The sequence below is a fragment of the Delphinapterus leucas genome, chromosome 17 (assembly GCF_059928025.1).
Source record: "Delphinapterus leucas isolate spDelLeu-1000000601 "Yukka" chromosome 17, BTC_Dleu_Yukka2, whole genome shotgun sequence".
NCBI lineage: Eukaryota > Metazoa > Chordata > Mammalia > Artiodactyla > Monodontidae > Delphinapterus > Delphinapterus leucas.
In genome coordinates, this window is record NC_143145.1 from 10,700,625 (window position 1) to 10,717,970 (window position 17,346).

General features: G+C 39.2%; 1 protein-coding gene across 4 annotated transcripts in view; it reads left to right on the forward strand.

The window, feature by feature from the left end:
- Window positions 1–17,346, forward strand: part of CYRIB (CYFIP related Rac1 interactor B) — a 154,122-nt gene that overhangs the window by 66,986 nt on the left and 69,790 nt on the right. The window lies entirely within an intron of this gene.

Sequence of the window (17,346 nt, forward strand, 5' to 3'; positions counted from 1 at the left end):
CCCATCCCTTCCACCTGTGCGGCCAGACCGTCCACCTTAGGTGCTGCGTTGACCTCTCACTTCGCAGCATTTAAAGTCCAGATTCTCAGTCCTAGGGTGTGGTCTTAGTGTGTTTCCAGAACACACATTTCTACTCTAATTACCCAAATCCATGACTGTCAGACTGTAGTAGAAGTGGCAGTTGGTGTGTGTGTGTGTGTGTGTGTGTGTGTGTGTGTGTGTGTGTTCCGCATGGCTATTCTGGGTCGTACCAAATATCTCCTTTCGCTCTCCCCCCCACCCCCGGAGGACTATGTATCTATGATGGATTAATTTGCTCTGAATGTAAAATTTGGCGGAAGATTGTTACTTTTTCGATTCCTCCACGTTCCTTCCCGCGCAGTCCCGTGACTGATTTGCAACATTACCTGTTAATACTGTTTGTTGGTGAGACTTTTTCTCGGCTCATCTGTCAACATTAGTTACTGAGTGGTCCCCGGTGTGCCGAATGCTGATGAAATGCCTGAATTCGTGCAGTACCACAAAACGCCATTCTGCATAAGACAGATTTGGGGCATTTGTTTACACTTTTCCCCTCCTCCTGTGAATTTATTGAGCTTGCCATTTTTTTACTCTTTAATGTAGAGAATGAATATCAATTTATCAATTGTGTGTTCTTACAGTCTTGCCATTTGGAAGACCGGCATTCCAGAGGAGTGTTTTGTATAGCTGAAGGAATTTCAGTCACTTGGGTGTTCAGGGACTTATTGCAAATCATTTTAGACTAATATATCTCAAGAAAAATACACTGATCCTTTTAATTCTTTAATTATACTTAATAGAAACAGAAGCTTTGTGTCTGAAACAGCTTGATAATTGGGGCTTATTTGATAGCCTGCTTGTAAAGTGTTGCAGTTAACTAAAACTGCCTGATTCAGCATTCACAAAATGAAATGACAGCACTTTTTTTTTTCATGTGACATTCATAGTCCATAATAATGAACTCCAAGGAAGGTACTTAGTCCTGAAGTACACTTACCTGCGTATCAGTGTGATACAATTGCTATCAACATTAATAGCATTTTCCTAACAGCCCTTTCTTCTGGGGAGCTAGGTACTAAAATGGTGGTTGGTTGGTTGTCCCCTTTTAGGTTTTGGATGACCGCTTTAAGCACTAAGATTACTTAATTCAGAGTCAAGATTGCATTTTTTTTGGCAGAGCAATATTGCTAGATAATATATTTTTAAAATTCCTTAAAACTTTAACAGTTATGTAGCTTTTTGAGAGGAAACTCTTGTTTTGTAAAATGTAGGATATATAGTGTGAACTCTAGATTATTTGATAGTTGCATCAAGGCTAGATTTTTCTCTCCTAAGAAAATGGTTCATCAGAGGGAGGCATGATTAGTAAATTGGTCCTAGTTGCCTCAGCAAAAATGCAATTTCAGATGCTGAGTAAAACTAAGTGAATGTAGCTTATTTCTGATAGGTTACAGGTGACATTTAACATCAAATTTAAGATTTATTTCTCTGAACTTTCCCTCCAAAATGGGTAAAAAATTATGTTAGTTAGAGGTCACTCTTGAGATTACTTGACTCATTTGAAGTGGCCATTTACCTTTACTTAGTAAGTAAGTGATTGAGCAGTAGAGAGGGATGCTTATTTCATTTAATCCTAGTCTCCATGGGGAAAATATTGTACTGTCACTTATATGAGGTTACTTAACTCATTAAGTATTGATGCACTCAACCGTTAGAGCCTACAATTTGCTCTTTCACTGTTCAAGGAAAACAAAATTATAAAATTTCAAAGTATTTAATAATATTGTTAGTGGCTTGCCCACTCTTACTTTTGGTCTCTCCTTTTCTGTTGCTACACCAGAGTTTAGCACAATGCCTGCCTAGTGCACAGTGGATATGCAATAAATGTTTTGACTAATTGAATGAATGGCAGGGTTGCAAAGAGTTTGACTCTTAACATTGTTTTGTAATTATGTGGCAAAAGCTCTGGAGAAAGATTTTGATTCCTCTCAGCTGCAGTTTTCTCAAGTAACTTGTACATTTTGAGGATTGTTATATTTGATTATTATTATAATTATTATTATTATTATTTTGCAGTATGCGGGCCTCTTACTGCTGTGGCCTCTCCCGTTGCGGAGCACAGGCTCTGGACGCGCAGGCTTAGCGGCCATGGCTCACGGGCCCAGCCGCTCCGCGGCACGTGGGGTCTTCCCGGACTGGGGCACGAACCCGTGTCCCCTGCATTGGCAGGCGGACTCTCAACCACTGCGCCACCAGGGAAGCCCTATTTGATTATTTTAAACTGCTTTGAACTCTTTGGGGAGAAAGTACAATAGACATTGGTTTGTGTTACGCTTTAGTTCACTGAATGGATTTGTTCACTTAGAATGGGTATTTGGTATGTGTATCTTGTCAGCATTCATGAGCAGTGGTCAATTCAGATAATTTCTGTGCATTTAAAGTTTCTAAAAGTCAGCATAAAAATTCTTGAATGTGTGAGCTCATGTTATATTATGATCAGTTCACTAAATTAGGTTAATTTTTCAAGGAGCATTTTTTCATATAGTAGAAATGTAAGGAATAATCCAATGTGGCAATGGTTACTTAACATTTCAGTGGTGGTGATGATAATGACATTATTAGTAACTAACACTTACCTAGTGTGTGCTACTTGCCAGGCAGTGTTGTAAGACATTTAATCTTTACAACACCCTAATGCTAATAGGTGTTAGTATTTCCATTTTACAGGCTAGGAAACTAAGGTTAAGTAACAAAAGTGACACAACTACTAAGTGGTAGATCTGGGTCTTGGCTCTTAATTGTTACGCTGTAATAGTGAAAACCTCTGTGCCAAGTTCTCTGTACACATTAAGTTAGTTTTATGACAGCTGTGCAAGGTGTAGGTTAATTCCTAGTTAATTGTTAATTAACATTAGGAAAGTAAGGCGCAAACTGCTTAGGTAACTTGTCCAAGCACACGCCCAAGTAGGATGAGGAAGGCTGGCATTTAAACCCAGGCCTCTGTGACTTGTAGTCTTCCCTAAAATTCTGTTTCAAAGTATTAATTTGAGGTCCTGTATTTTATGTTATATATTTAGAAGGCATACTTAAAACAGCAAATCTCCAGACTTCTTCACCTGCCACACAGGATGGATAGTGTTCACTGTTCTTTACTCTCTGAGCATATACAGGATTATAATTTCCTGCTCACTGGCTGTAGCTTTGCCCCTTTCACACTCATGCAAGTATATTGGAATGCAAATGAGTGACATTTGTAAAACTATTTAAACAAGGAAATCATTCTAAGAATTTTGATTCTTTAACTATACGCATTTCTTGTGACATGTGCCACTTCCTGATTGTGGTACCATGGGTGAAAATGGCTGTTTACAAAGACATTGGGTGATTTTGTTTAAAAAGAAGACCTGATGCAAAGATGTATTTTTGTAGCTATTTAATTTGAAAAGATGCTGTTCTGTGGCACCGTTCTGTGCAGCATTGTGAAGCTTTCAGTCCTCTGCAGTTATTTTCTGCCATGCAAGTAATCTCTGCTTGATGTAGTCTAGTTGGTGCATGTCTGGTCTATATTAAATTTAAACTGATACACTTTTCACTGTGTCTACATATACTGTGCCTAAAATCCTCCTCCCAGTCATAAATTGGCGTGTTCTCAGATAATCCAAATTACACTGACTACTAAGGTCAAACAATTTGAGAAAACGCTGTGAAGAAAAATTATGACGGCTTCCCTGGTGTCGCAGTGGTTGGGAGTCCGCCTGCCGATGCAGGGGACGCGGGTTCGTGCCCCGGTCCGGGAAGATCGCACATGCCGCGGAGCGGCTGGGCCCGTGAGCCATGGCCGCTGAGCCTGCGCGTCTGGAGCCTGTGCTCCGCAACGGGAGAGGCCACAACAGTGAGAGGCCCGCGTACCGCAAAAAAAAAAAATAAATAAAAAAAAAAATGACATATTCCCAGATATTATTATTTGGGGGATTCTTTATGCCATTTCTCTGTTCTAAGTGAGGGTAGTGGAGAATTGAAGGCAGTAATTTAAATGAAAACGGAGATTGACTAATTCTTGAAGTGGACTTTTGTAGTTTGTTGACTTGTGCTCTTTTTGTTTTTTTTTGGCCTTGCCGCATGGCTTGCGGGATCTGAGTTGCCAACCCAGGATCGAATCTGGGCCCTTGGCAGTGAAAGCGCGGAGTCCTAACCACTGGACCACCTGGAAATTCTCAACTTGTCTTATTGATAGATTCTACTTGTAAAATTTTAGTATGTATGGACAAAAACATTGCATTTAAGCCCTGATTTGCTCTTGTCTGATAGTATTGTCAGATCTATAAGATAGGAATAATACTATCTCTGCTACGTGCCTCATAACACTCTTGTGAAATTTTTGTATTAATTTCAGTGCAACATAATAGGGAAGGATGTGATGCATTTCTAAGTCGAATGATCATTAAAATTCTTTTTTGGTTTTGATCGTTTGTTTTCTTTGACACCTGGCACAATACCTGGTATATGATTGCCATTAATTACCCAAATAGTTATTGAGCACATAAGCAGGGTTATATGACAGTGAATAAAATGTTAGTGGTTCCTTTTTTACAGCAGAAGAAAAGACAGAGAAAAATAGTATGAATTTCGCAGGTACCTAATCTTATTTTATGAGTCAGGATAAATGCCCATGTTGTAATGCCATCTAAATTAAGATCTGAAGAGTGGACCATTAGTCAGTTGGGCAGAAGGGAGAATGCATGCGCACTGGAAGAGGGAGAGGCCAGAACCTGGAGATAAGAGAAGTCCTGTACGTCTTCGAGACGGTTATTGGTTCTGTATGGCAGTAATACAGGTTATAAAAGAGGTGTGGGAAAGAGGTAGACAGTAAGTAAGCTGTAAGACTGGCTGTCTGAGTCATGTTAACAAGTTCAAGTCAGTTTAGACTGAAGGCCAGGGGAAACCATCATAGGACTTTAAAAGGGATGAGAGTGAAATACTCATTCGTCCTTTCAGAAGATTGTTCTGACAGCTGTTAAAGAATGGATTGAAGGTAAACTAAGATTGAATACAGGCGAGCAAGTTAAAAGGCTGTTGCTAAAGTCCAGGAAATAATTGATAGTGATCAGTACTCCTGTTGACAATGGAGGGATGATGTTAAGTCTACAAGATTTGATGATTTACTGGATGTGGGCTCCATTGAACCCATAACTTTGTGTCCAGTGGTAGAATAGAGGATGAATTTCCCCCAGAGGGCTCACTACCACTTTTTCATATAAAGTTGAGATGTGGGGCTAAGGCAGTCCAGCTATGTTTGCAAATATGCATTTTCAGTTGACTCTCCATATTGTTAGTCACTGAGTATGAGTTGATTCACCCCAAAGTAGGAATATCAGACTGGAACTTATGAGGCCTCCATGAGTTAGGCATTCAGTTTCCACGAGAGCCCAGTAGCAAGCTAATAAACTTAACAAAAGCTTAACAAAAGGAGCGTGCCTGATAGCTGTGTCAGGGAGGCAAAAGAGTCCAAACCCCAGGGGCACCTACAGGTGGCACCTTTGTCAGAGGCTCCAATCAGTAAAATCGTGAGTCACAGAGACTTGTGACTAAAAATGGTTATGAGGGTTGTGGAGCCCCAAAGGTACTAGCATACTAGCGCTTTTCTACATGCAGCCCTTCCTGATCGGGAGAATCCCCTCTGGGACATACAGGAAGGGGAAGTACAACCGTCTACCACATAAGTTCCTACTATACATGAGGATGGATGTAGAAGCAACAACAAGAGGACATTGAATTGGCCCAAAGAGCCCCAGCAGTAAGTCAGTTCATTTCCCTTCCCTACTGTAAATCCTGCCCAAACCGTATTAGCTGAATCTGATGTCCCTTCCTCTGTGGGACCAGATAGGAGGGTGTCTGTATCCAGGAGAGCCATAAAACTTTGAGTCCCTCTCTGAAGTTTTCTGGACAGCTTCTCAGGGGTATGTATGGCCTTCAGTCCTTCTTGGGGGTCAGGGAGACCTCAGCCCTATCCCTTATTATTTTTCTCTGTAAAGCAGAAGAGTTTGGGGATAGTAGTAGAGAGGGATAGAGAAGAGGGCACGAGGGAGAGAGCAACTCTGTACTAGGAATCAAGGCTTTGTATTCACTTTTGGTCATTCCCTTGTAATTCAGCCAAAAGAACTTCTAATACTTTTGGACCATCTAAAGCTCTATATTATCAGCAAGGTTATCATTACTTACATAATCTATTTTAGCTCTAGGGACTCTTTGGCTCAGCAGTCACAGCCTTTCGCCTGGAGACACAATGCATGTTGCCCATCATCATGACACATCCCTTCCTCTGCCAGCCCAGGGGAGAATGAGTAACAGCCAAGTCACCATTTCAATGCCTGATTTTGATCCCACTTCTCACTGCTCAGTTTCCAAACATGAATTCAACTCCTTTCATTAACCGGACAGTGGGGACCCTTATTCCCACCTTCTGTCCACCCACCACCAGGATCACTCTGATTCCAGTGTGTCTTCTCATTTCCCAGAACTCTGACCTCAGGGGGCCTTTATTCTCTCTCTCCTAGGAAGTCATGGCTATGTCAGTATCCCATTCTTGTTGCCAAAACTGTCCAGAATCATGACGATCTGAGATCTTATCCTACTTTGAAGTGAATAAGTTTCCCTGCCACGTTTTCATGGATGCTGGTAGAAGACATGAGACTCCTGTGTAAGAGATGAAGGACAGTTTATTCCTCTCAGTGATAACAGTAGCGAGAGTATCAGCATTTGTAATGGTTTCCTGATCCCTCAGGCACCCATAGTGCGTCCATGTTAGTGGAGAGAAGCCCTGCGTTTAGGGAACCCAGATCTTTTGTAATGAGCAGTAAGCATGCCCATCCTTTGCTCTAGAGGGAGCCACTGTCTTTATCTTTCAAGGCTGTTTGCTGCACGGATGTCCTTGAAAATATAGTTCGAAGGAAAAGGCAGTTGGTACCTCTGCTTGCAACATATTAAAAAGACAGACCTATAGAGAATTGTTTCCCAACATACGTAAATTATACTTCAATAAATCTGACTTTAAAAAGAAGCTGGCATGTACTAAGAACACAATACGTATTATTATTGGTGTTCATGTCCTTGATTTGTTTTTGAGGGCAAACCTCTATGCAATGACTTTCGTGGAATTTTGGGGTTAATTTTCTCCAAGGTAAGTTGCTAACTAATAACATTTACTCAAAAAGTAATGCCTAACATGTTCAGATGCCTTTTGATTTGAAAAAAAGAAATCACGTGGAATTTCAGGAACATTAAAGTGAAATATGAGAAAACCACCTTGGGTTGCAAGGAATGGGACTACTTTGCTTTTCTTTATGTCAAACTACATTGCTCTAAAAATTCTGGCAAATTTTAAGAAACAAAACAATGGTAATTAAGTACAGTGTTTTTTTAAGTGAGGCTTCTTTTTCTCTAGATCTTGAGACAGTATAGATTTAGGGGAGAGGCTAGCATAGTTAGTTGGAGGGAGGTTTAAACTTGCAGTTTTTCATGTTTTGTTTTTAAGGGGGTAGGGCTCCATTTTATCAACCTGCATTTTCTAAATCCTTTCCAGTTATTTTCTGTAAACAAGCATTATAGAAGTATTATTTTGAAAGCTGACTTTACTTGCTGAAGATTATGTTTGAACTTCTTTTGACTTAAACATGTAATGTGTTCTGATATTAAGCAAATATATTTATCCAAGTTGTGTCTAAAGGCACAGAGAAGTCAGCTTCATTTATTCCATTCATTTGGCTTAAAGTGTACATGAATTTAGACTTGGAAATGTAAAATAATCTTCTAGTTATGGTGGCACTAGTGCTAAGTTGCTAGTGGGTAAAAGTAGGTTGATGCCTAAAAATGAAAGGCTGAAGCATTTTGGAAATAGTCTTTGATAAGTGGGACTTCCTATATTAAAATGTGAATATAATTAAACTAAAACTTTTCTTTTTATTTATAGAACAGTATGTTGAAGCAATAGTCAAAATATGTAGCCTGGAGTTGGCAACCCTCTGAAATGGGTGTGCCTAAGTTCCATTATAGTATGTGTCATGGTGACAACTGGCCAGTGTTCTGTCTTTGGTATGTGTCACTGACCCCTTTTTAGTAGTCTATTAGCATATTTAATGTGTGCCTTTTAAGAACTTCACTTTAGTTGATTTTCAGTGTTTTCTTTATAAGCAACTTAAAAATGGTGTTATCTTGTTTTATTAAAATCAAGTTTAACTTTTTAAACCATTCTCAATTTGTCTAGTTTGGATAGGTAGATAGCTTATGCATTTAAATAATTTTTAAAAATGTTTAAGCACTTTGAAATTCTTCCTAGTTGAGGTATACAAGCAGAAATTTTTGTGAAGTCCTTTTACTGCCTCTGGTCTCTCAGACCCCTTCTAGGATTTTATTTGGGCCTCACAAGTGAAAGATGAAAGAACAGTTTTTTAAAAAGTATAACTAGTTTATGGTGTTACAGGAAACTGCCCTCAAGTCATAAAGTAGGGTTAAACAGGTGCTCTAAGACAGTTTATCCCAGGCACTTTTTTCCCATTGTAGCAAGGTCACATTGCACATCAGGGCTTCTTAACTAATTCATTGTGCCTAAAATCTTTATATACACTCTCTTCCATCGTCTTCTGTAAAATGGGAACTGTAAGTTGAGGTTTCTGGAAAAGACTGCTAGGAACTATTCATTACTTGAATAATAGTGAATAGATTTAAATATTTAATATGTTCTGGTATTTCATAAATATACTTACCAAGTTATTTTCAAAAGTACCGAGAAGTCAGCTTCATTCATTACATTCATTTGGGTTAAAGCATACGTTGAATTTACCTTCAATCCCCTTCTCTTGAGGTATAACCTTGCTGGATTCCTATCCAGAGAGTTCTGGAGCAGACTTTGGATAATTCTGCTTTCTTTTTTAGTCTCTGGTATAGGAATATACAAATATGTAATATCCATGTGTGTGTGTTTGTCTTTATATAGCTTTATTCCTGTTATGATCCTGTATAGCCAGATTATATAATTAATATGGAAGAAGCAGGTGACTTCTTTTTTTAATCTTAGTAAAGATGCGGGGCTGTTAGCTAATTTGGTCAAACAGATGTACTCCCATGACTCTGAAGTACTGTACAAAAAAGTAGAAAGTAAAAATCACCTATAGTCCTGATAATGGAGATAAGTGTTACGTGTGCTATTATGATATGCTATTTTAATGTATATTTTCTTTTAACACAGCTTTGTTGTATCACTGGTTTTTAACTTTGGCATCTAGAAGAAACCAATAATTCTGTCAATAAACATAACCATGTGTTAACTATTTTCCTGCTATTGTTTAAAAAAATTTTTACTGAAGTATACCTATCATAAAATTCACCTATTTTGTACAATTCCATGATCCTTAGGAAATTTACTGAATTTGAAAATTTACTGAATTTACTGAATCATAATCCAGTTTTGAAACATTACCATCAACCCGATAAGTTCCCTGTTCCCTGTTATACTTCATTTTCGTCCCTACTCCCAGCCCCAGGTAACCGCTTACAGCAGTTCCCCCTTATCTGTGGTTTCAGCCTGGTCAACCTGGGTCTGAAAATATTCTATCAAAAATTCCAGAAATAAACAATTCATAAGTTTTAAATTGTGTGCTGTTCTGAGTAGCATGATCAAATCTTGTGCCTGTTCCATTCCATCCTGCCTAGGATGTCAGTCATCCCTTTGTCCAGTATATCCTGCTCCTTAGTCACTGAGTAGTCATCTGGGTAATCAGATCGACTGTCATGGTTTCGCAGTGCTTCTGTTCAAGTAACCCTTCTTTAACTTAAAAATGGCCCCAACTGCAAGAGTAGTGATGCTAGCAATTTGGATATGCCAGAGGGAAGCTGTTAAGTGCTTCCTTTAAGTGAAAAGGTGAAAGTTCTTGACTTAATAAGGAAAGAAAAAAAGTCGTATTTTGAGGTTGCTAAGATCTAAGGTAAGAGCAAATCTGTTTGTGAAATTGTGAAGAAGGAAAAATAAACTTGTGCTTGTTTTGCTGTCACACCTCAAACTGCAGAAGTTATGGCCACAGTGTATAAGTGCTTAGTTAAGATGGAAAAAGTGTTAAATTTGTACAGTAAGATATTGTGAGACCACATTCACGTAACTTTTAAGTATGTTGTTATGATTGTTTTATTTTATTATTTATTGTTGTTAATCTCTTACTGTGCCTAACTTATAAATTAAACTTTATCATAAGTATGTATGTTTAGGGAAAAACATATTATATATAGACAATTGAAAATCTGTGTATAACTTTACAGTCTGCCCTCTGTATCTGCAGTTCTGCGTTCTCAGGTTCAGCCAACCTCGTCATGTAGTACTTACTCTATTGCATATTTATTGAAAAAAAGTCCACGTGTAAGTGGACCTGTGCAGTTCAAACCCATATTATTCAAGGGTCAAGTGTATACCAGTAATTCGTTCCTTTTTATTGCTGAGTAGTATTCCATTATATGGATATACTACATTTTGTTTATCCATTTACCAGTTGATGGACATTTGGATTGTCTCTTTTAAAAAAAATATTTATTTATTTGGCTGTGTCGGGTCTTAGTTGTGGTGCGCGGGCTGTTCGTTGTGCCGCGCGGGCTTCCTTCTAGTTGTGGCACTCAGGCTTAGTAGTTGCAGCACTCGGGCTCTCTAGTTGTGGCATCCGGGCTCAGTAGTTGCAGCGTGCAGGCTTAGTTGCCACGTTGCATATGGGATCTTAGTTCCCCGACCAGGGATCAGACCCGTGTCCCCTGAATTGGAAGGCGGATTCTTAACCACTGGACCACCAGGAAAGTCCTTGTTTCTACTTTTTGGCTATTGAGAATTATGCTGCTTTGAACATTTGTGCAGCCATATGTTTTCATGTCTTTTGGGTAGATGCCTAGGAATGGAATTGCTGGGTCATGGTAAATTTATGTTTAATTTTTTAAAAACCTGCTGTTGTCCAGACTACCATATGAGGATTTCAGTTTCTCCAAATCCTCCCAACACTTGTCATTGTCTTTTTGGTTTATAACAATTTTATTTAGTTAGTTATTTTTATAAATTTATTTATTTTATCTTTGGCTGCGTTGGGTCTTCATTGCTGCGCGTGGGCTTTCTCTAGTTGCGGTGAGTGGGGGCTACTCTTCGTTGTGGTGCGCGGGCTTCTCATTGAGGTGGCTTCTCTTGTTGTGGAGCACGGGCTCTAGGCGCGTAGTCTTCAGTAGTTGTGGCACGCAGGCTCAGTAGTTGTGGCTCGCGGGCTCTAGAGTGTAGGCTCAGTAGTTGTGGCGAATGGGCTTAGTTGCTCCACAGCATGTGGGATCTTCCCGGACCAGGGCTTGAACCCGTGTCCCCTGCATTGGCAGGCAGATTCTTAACCATTGCGCCACCAGGGAAGTCCCTGGATTATAACAATTTTAGTTGGTGTGAAGTGATATATTACTGTGGTTTGAATTTATATTTCCTTAATGACTGATGACTAATGATGCTGAATACCTTTTAAAGCCATTTTTATATCTTTTTTGGTGAGATGTTTTTCAAATCTTTTGCCCATTTTTTATTGGGTTGTCTATTTCTGAGTCATGAGAGTTCTTTTATATAGTCTGGATCCAAGTTCCTTATTAGATACATGATTTGCAAATATTTTCCCCCAGTCAGTGGCTTGTCTTTTTATTTTCTTAATGGTCTCTTTTGAGTTGCAAGGTTTTTGAATTCTGATGGAGTCCAGTTTATCTTTTTTTCTTATGTGTTTAGGATCGTGTTTTTGGTGCTGTGTCCAAGAAATCTTTGCCCAGCTCAGGGTCCTGAGATTTACTCCTATGTTTCCTTCTAAAAGATTTACAGTTTTAGCTCTTACGTTTAGGTCTTTGATCCATTTTTAATTAACTTTTGTATATAGTGTGAGGTAAAATCTAAGTTCATCTTTTTGTATATCAATATCCAGGTGTCTCAGCACCATTTGTTGAAAGAGACTGCCCTTTCCCCTATTGAATTGCCTTGGTTTTTTTTTTTTTTTTTTTTTGCGGTACGCGGGCCTCTCACTGTTGTGGCCTCTCCCGTTGCGGAGCACAGGCTCCGGACGCGCAGGCTCAGCGGCCATGGCTCACGGGCCCAGCCGCTCCGCGGCATGTGGGATCTCCCCCAACCGGGGCACCAACCCGTGTCCCCTGCGTCGGCAGGCGGACTCTCAACCACTGCGCCACCAGGGAAGCCCGCCTTGGTATTTTTGATATTGATTGTTGATAATCAGTTGACCATAGATATATGGGTTTATTTCTGGACTCTCATTTCTGTTTCATTGGTCTACATGTCTGTCGTTCTGCCAGTACCAAGTACTTTGATTACTGTTGCTTTTCATACCATATTGTAATAAAGCAAATAGCATTCTTGTTTTCTTGTAAAAATATGTACTCATATTCATAAAAATTGAAACAATATAGAAAAGTAAAAGAAGCAAAAATCACCATCTGAGTAGTCACTGTTTTGGTGAACATGTTTCCAGACGTCTCTGCACATATATGCATGTTGTATGAGTGCACACACACCCTCCACAGTTATACATAAAGACACGTCAGTATTTGCCCACGCTCCTTGCTCTTGTGTACTTTTTGAGTGAATGCATCTGTTGTCAGCTTTAAGAGAGAACTGATTGTTTTTCTTTCTTCGGGCGCTTTTGTAATTCTGTGAGTTTTTACTGACACAAACTTGTGAGAAGAGTGAAGATTCTTTGGACTGAGAACTATGAGTGCTGTTTTCTTGGTAGCATGTTAAATGGAATTTATTTCTCACTTCATCTGCTGAAACATGGCTTTAAAACAAAATTTTAAATGTGTGCTCCGTGAATGGATGGCAAATTATATGTGAAACTTTAACAAAATTAATCCCCAAATCCAGTTTTAAACATTTAAAGTTTTGGGACTTCCTTGGTAGTGCAGTGGTTAAGAATCCGCCTGCCAGTGCAGGGGACACGGGTTTGAGCCCTGGTCCGGAAAGATCCCACATGCCACAGAGCAACTAAGCCCGTGCGCCACAGCTACTGAGCCTGTGCTCTAGAGCCTGAGAGCCACAACTACTGAGCCCGCGTGCCACAACTAATGAAGCCCGCGCTCCTAGAGCCCGTGCTCCGCAACAAGAGAAGCCACTGCAATGAGAAGCCCGAGCACCGCAACGAAGAGTAGCCCCCGCTCGCCACAACTAGAGAAAGCCTGCACACAGCAACAAAGGCCCAACGTAGCCAAAAATAAATGAAATTTTATGAATAATTAAATGAATAATTCATCCATTTAATTATTATTCATAATTATTATATATGAATAATTTTTTAAAACCCAAACGTTTAAAGTTCCCATAAATCTCCTCTTGAGTATTAGATAAACTTTTTGGCAGTTGTGACAATGAGTGTGGAGCCAATAAATATATATGTATGGATAGTAATAGTTTTATTTGCAGTCAGATGGGGACTGATCCCTGCTGCAAGCTTGGTTTTTACCATGTTATGAAGGAACAGCATATTTGCTCTTCTGTACTTTGTGAATTCAACCTCCTTGCCTTGATGAAGCTGGATCCTGAGATACTTTGAGTAGCCATTGTGGAGCTGTGACCAGACTCATGTGAGTGTAGGTCAAATTACATGATCAGAAACTTCTCTGACATTCACATTTTTCTTGCAGTATGATTTTATATGATGAATACATGGTTTAAAACCACGTTTAGAGGTGTAGCAGGTATAGGAGACCATACAGATTATGCTTAATTTAAAAAGATTGAAGTTTAATTTCTGGCAGTGGGGATTTTGACTTTGGGGAGTGACAGAGAGAGACAAGTTTCAGAAAGCCACCTGCACATTGGTTCAGTGGAAATTTGGTGTTTGAAAATGGCATGCTTAGATTGTGTGGAAAAATGGATTGCTCAATGAAATTATATAAATGAGGTGTTTTCATTCACGATTTTAAAAAGTTAAAACTTGAAATAGGAGATTTTCAGATGACAAATGGGCTCTACAGAATGGAAAGCAGTTAGCAGTGGCTAACTCTCGTGGGATTATGGATTTTTCTTCTCACTTTTGGTGGAAGTTTTAGAAAAAGTGTTAAGTATATTATGTAATAAGATGTTAAAATGGAACTCTTATTCTGAGTTTAGCCCTCAGTCAGTAGATGCACAATTCTGAGATGAGTTGTAAGAACGCCATTCAGGTCTTGCAAAAGAAAGAGCCAGAAAATGGATCTTGTGACTTCTAACACCTACCCCATCTGTTGGTATAAAAAGATTCAGAAGTTGGAAATTAGAAGACTTTTTGAACTGAGTTGTTGGTATGCTAGGAGTTTCTTCTAATATCCCTCCTAGTCTGGTGCCCCGCCCCCAAGCACAGGCAGTGACTTGGGCAGCTTACTCTGAGATTGGTTCCGTTTTGGGGGACACAGTGGGTTGATGTCTGTCTCACCCATGCCTGGGCGAAGGAGACGTTGTCTGCACTGGCAGCTCAGGAAAACGAAGACCCTTTGTGGGTTAGTGTTCTTTGGGGCAAGGGGTACGTGTTTCCTGTGGACCTTATGAGGGCCACTAGTGAGAGGAAGCCCATAGGAGCAGGGTGGTATGGGGCGGAGTGGGGAGGAATAAACAGCTGGATTCCCAGAGGAGATGCATTGTTCTCCATCAAGGGAATTTCAATGAGAGATCTCAAAGGGCTGGGGTGGGTGAGAGCTTCCCAGAACCCTGAAAGCAGTTCCTGACAGATCGGCTTTATGCGTTTTTGAGCTAAGAGGGTGCCCATGTCCTGCAGTGACGCTTAATTGCCCACCCTGGGTTACTAAGGTGGAACGGAGAGGGGTAAAGAGCACAATCCTCTAATACTGCCTAAGCTGCTAGCCTGCCTTAGGCAGAGCTGGCATAGGGGAGAAGCTGTAACCTTGAATGAAAAATTTTGACAGTTGTACTAAACTGGATCTATCAATTTGTAAACTCAGATAGCTTTTATAATTTGAAAATGACCAAAGTCATAGGCTTGCTGAAATAAAAGTTCAGGGACATTAACTGTCACCAAAGAATAACTTTAAAGGACAGCAGTGAACAAAAAGTTGCTTCATGGTTACATACCACAGGTTCTGCTTGTTCAGGGTAATGGTTACTATTGTTTTTCTAATAAGAAAAATATCAATGAAAACAAATTTTTACGAGAAGAATGTGCCCATTGAGGCATTTTGTTCTGGATAAAGTGACATCAGCTTTGGGACCAGGCAGATCTGTGCTTGAGTCACCCCTTGTTAGCACTGACACGAGGTAAGTAAACCGATTTTTGAGGTTAATTTTCCTCATTTTCTTTTTATAAAAAGGGTAACATCACCTGCTTTCTAGTGTTTTACAGAGAGGTTATGGTCTACAGCAAAATGTGTGGCACACAGTAGGTATTCACCCGTACCAATAGCCCTCTTTCCTCATTGAAGCAGATGTTTCCTATAGTTCTAAAGGTTCTTACTCCCCTTAACATGTGTTTTACTTCCTCTAAATGTATTTCTTTAAAATACAAAACGGATTAGGGGATTTATAGGACTACAGGATACTACTATCAAGGATGTAAGAAGTGTTAGCTTTTAGTATAGCTAAAAATTCACTTTTGACTTGAATTGTGAAAGGTTTGCAGAAACAATGAAAAGTAGTTTTACTTATGTGTTGGTTTTTAGTGAGGAAGCATGTGAAATAGGGGTCTAAAGAAAAGGTAGACCCAGGTGGAGAATCTTTTCATTACTGTTCTTGGAGCAATTTATAAAGAAAAAAGAAGGCATCCTACCCCAGAGAGAACACTTTGTAAAAACCGGTATCATTCTAGTGTTATTTTCTCAAAACATGCTTCAGTGTTTAATTTTTCTGGAAAGCTTTTTTAGTTTTTTATTTGATTGATACAGTTTAAAATGATCTTGGTATTTCGTCATCGCTTCTGGATGTTCTCTTATACTTTTTTAATGTTCAAATTTTATACTTTGGAACTTCAAGTTTTAGTTTTAGTGATACAGTCACCTCTTAAATGCCTCAAAAAGCTGATTTATGTCATCTTTAATTTCATAGTATTTTCATACTCTGCACCTGAGTTACATTTGTAACATAGTTTGCTTATTTGTAGAAATGGCTTTAAATCAGGAAGGAAATTATAATTAGCTTTGTATTTGAGCCCAGAATATTCTTTATAATTAATTCAAACATCTTTGGTTGCAACTTGCAGAAATTGACAGGGTAATTTGGATAGAAAAGGAATTTATTGGGAGGCTGGCAAGTAAGCTCACAAAATTGGTGCAGAGACTAGGAATTCAGGCTCCAGAAACTGAGCAGTAACCAAAGGGGAGGGCAAGCATCAGGAAAACACAGTCCAGGTTATATATAGTCTGGTTAGGACACTGGCACTGGTCTTTTGTTGCTGCCACTGTGAATGATTTCTCAAGAATCCCTGGTCTTTGGATCATTTACTCAAAATAAGAAGTCGTAGGGGTGGAGGTGCAGTATTTGTGGGCTGACCTTCCATGACCTCTACTCTTGTACTCCATCCACCCTCCATGTATGTTTCATTTGGAGGCCCTTGACCTGGCGCATTTAACATGGCCGAAATGGAACGCCTGCTTTTTTTTGGTAACCTCATACCTGCTCCTTCCAATCCAGGCAGGTTGTCTTAGAAGTTGTTCCATAATTTGGATTTGTCTGTTTTATGTCTCCTTGTGAATAGATTCAGGCTACACATATTTGACAGGTATTTTACATAGGATATTATTGAGGATGTCCCATTGTATCACATCAGGGGGCGTGCAATGTCTGTCACATTTCTTGATGATACTAAGTTTGATCCCTCATTTGAGGCGGTGCCTGCCAGATCTTTCCCTTGAAAAGGCACATTTAAAATTTTAGATTTATTTTTAAATTACGTGATTTATTTTAAAATCATATCTTGTTCATTTTTTTATATAGGTAAAAATTACTGATGATATGAAGGTATTCATAACAGCAGTTGAAGTATTGCAGTGATACATTCCTTTGGTTTGTGGATGTTCATCTGTTAAATCATGTAAACTAAATCTGTAAAATAAAGATAGCACAATATTAGTTTTTTCTCTACATAGGTTGGAGAAGTTTTAATTTATTGATTTGCCTTATATTCTATATACTATATATATATTATATATACTAATGTTTAAGAATAACACTCATACACTATTTTGAGCATGTAGCACAAAATGGTATGTGTACATGTTGACAGTAATTTCAGGAAATGACAGTCCCTTCTTAGTACATAAGAGGCAGCATTAGGTAATATACATATGTATGCC